We start from the raw sequence: 2,760 nt of genomic DNA on the forward strand, positions 1-2,760 counted from the left end.
TCATGGATGACCTACAATTTTCTGATGTTAAACTCAGACAAAACTGAAGTTATTATGCTGGGCCCTAAACACTTCCGAAACTCATTATCCAAACATAAAGTTACTCTGGATGGTATTGCCTTGGCCTCCATCACTACTAGGAATGAGCGAGTACAGCATTATCTGTATCTGTTTACTAGGGGTGATCCGAGTATCCGGCTGAAACGAGTATCCGGTACGGATAAAGCACTTTTGCCGAGTACAAGTATTATCCGAGTAATATGAGTCAATATCCGTGCTCGGATTGAATAAAACTCCTCAACTGGCCGCGCAGCGTTCTGTGATAATCACAGCGCCCCCCCGCCGCCTACAAACACGCTCGGCTCAATCACACACACACACAGAACATGGAGAAATGCGCTCCTTCTCTCTTTCTTTCTGTCTCGCTCGCTCTCTCCTCTCTCTCCTCCTCTCTCATCTCTCCTCTCTCTCTCTCTCTCTCTCTCTCGCTTCGCTCTCCTCTCTTCTCTCTCTCTCTCTTTGCTGCTCGCTCTATCTCTCTCGCTCGCTCCCCGTACTTCAGTCATTCAGTCTGCGGATCTGTTCCGTTAACGTTTAGGGTTTCTTCAGTTTTGTTTTTAACTTCGGTTTATAGTACTTACAGACATAGTAACCAGTAGATTTCTGGTGAACGTGGGTTTCAGACATGCTGCTTGGTTTAATGCAACTCCCCTTGCGTCCTGCCATCGGAGATTTTTTTTTTTTTACTGTCAGCTGCCCCCCCGCCCCCTCTCTCTCTGTGTCTCTCTCTTACGACACACACACAACAACAAACACAACACACCCACACACACAACCTGGTGTGAAAATAAAAAAATGAAAAAAATAAAAAATAAAAAGAACCAAAAACAAAAAAATTACACTGATCGTACAAAATAAAAAGTTAAAAAGAAAGTTATATTGAGTATGAAAACTCTTGTTCATTACATTTTACTTCATAATTGCGACCCATGTGTTGTATTCATTTGTGCAAAACGTTCTGTAGTTTGTTTGTTACCATGACACACCACACTGATCTGAAGCTCAATGCTGACGCTGTCATGTAAATAGTTTTCAAATCAGCAAATATAACAATTTTTGATCAACTCATATCATTGCATGCTTAAATAACATACCAGTTAAAGCCCCGCACATTTCAAGAGAACCTGACCCACTTCCGGTTAAATATGACCACTTCCGTTTAGGCCCCACCCACTCCGAGTACGGATCCGGATACAGATAATTCATGTGTAACAGAACAGATACAGATACAGATAATCTGTCCTCGCTCATCCCTACTGTTTACCACATGAATTATCTGTATCCGTATCCGTACTCGACTGGGCGGGGCCTAACCCAGAAGTGGTCAGATTTAACCCGGAAGTGGGTCGGTTGCTGAATGGTGGGGGCTTTAACCGTTATGTTATTTTAAGCATGCAATTGATATGGTTGATCAGAAATTGTTATATTTATTGCTGATTAAAAACTATTTCCTTGACAGCATCACATTGAGCTTCAGACCAGTGGTGTTGTCATGGTAACAAACGAACTATATAGGCCTACTATATAAGAAGTTTTGCAACAATAAATACAACAATGTGGTTGCAATTATTAAGTAAATTGTAATGAACAAGAGTTTTCATACTCATAATATAACTTTCTTTTTTTTAAGTCTTGATCATTTTTTTGGGGGGGGGTTCTTTTTTTATTTTCACAGGTTTGTGTGGTGTGTGTGTCTATGGTGAGTAAGAGATACAGAGAGAGAGAGAGAGAGAGAGAGAGAAGAGAAGAACCAAAGAGAGAGAGGGGGCGGGGGTTGGAATGTGTTTGTGTGGTATCTTAATTTGTAATATATTTATTTATACCGCAACTGCCTTTTATTTTCTTTTATAAACACAGCAAAAAGTTTCAGACACTCAAAAAAACGGTTAGAGCAGGGTGTCAAACCTCATTTGAGTTCAGGGGCCCATACAGCCTATTTTGATGCCAAGTGGGCTGGACCAAAATCATAGCACAGCTCATCATAGCTATAAAAAACAATAAATTCATGTGTTTCCCTTTGTTTTAGTGGAAAGAAGTAAATGCTAATGCTATTTCGTAGCAATTTATGTAGCTGGCTTTGACCGTAGGTGACTAGATTTCTCAGACAAATCCGGGGACATTTTCAGCTCCAAAACACGTAATGTTTTTAATTTTTGTAAAACTTAAAACGGGGACACTAGACCTAGAGCTGAGTATCGGATACAAGATAAACTATTGAGGAAATATTTTCCTTGACATTGATGCGTATTGACTGCAGTCGCAGAAACAAGCTACAATGGAAGGTATGATAATTGTCCAGCTTGTATTTACTTTAATAAAAGTGCTCGTTTTGCTTCGACAGACTCAGATTAATATTCAAGTGTCTGATAACATTATGGGAAGGTTTCTAAGGAGGTCGACCTTTCTGTTAAGGATTAAGATAATTTTTTTTTAAACATAAAGTCCGCGAAATTGCGTTTGTAAACCCACCAGACTCCATGTAATAACCATGATTTATAGCATCGTAAAACACGCTTTCTGAAACATCTCTGAGCGCGCTGCTCAATCAGCTCCGTTTGGTCAGTTTTCTTTCTTCATTCCAATTTTGGGTCTGTCGGTCACAGTGTAAACCGGGGACATTTCCAGGGACAGATCCACCGGGGACGTCTGGTCACCGTATTTTACCGCTGCTTTCACTGACCTCCCGGCTCCGAGTAAAAC

General features: G+C 40.6%; 1 protein-coding gene across 1 annotated transcript in view; it reads right to left on the minus strand.

Annotated features, from left to right (window-relative positions):
* The window catches only part of podn (podocan), a gene marked incomplete at its 5' end in the record, with an annotated part of 115,756 nt that overhangs the window by 34,797 nt on the left and 78,199 nt on the right, over window positions 1–2,760 (minus strand).

This window comes from Etheostoma spectabile, chromosome 9 (assembly GCF_008692095.1).
Source record: "Etheostoma spectabile isolate EspeVRDwgs_2016 chromosome 9, UIUC_Espe_1.0, whole genome shotgun sequence".
NCBI classification, from domain to species: Eukaryota; Metazoa; Chordata; class Actinopteri; order Perciformes; family Percidae; genus Etheostoma; species Etheostoma spectabile.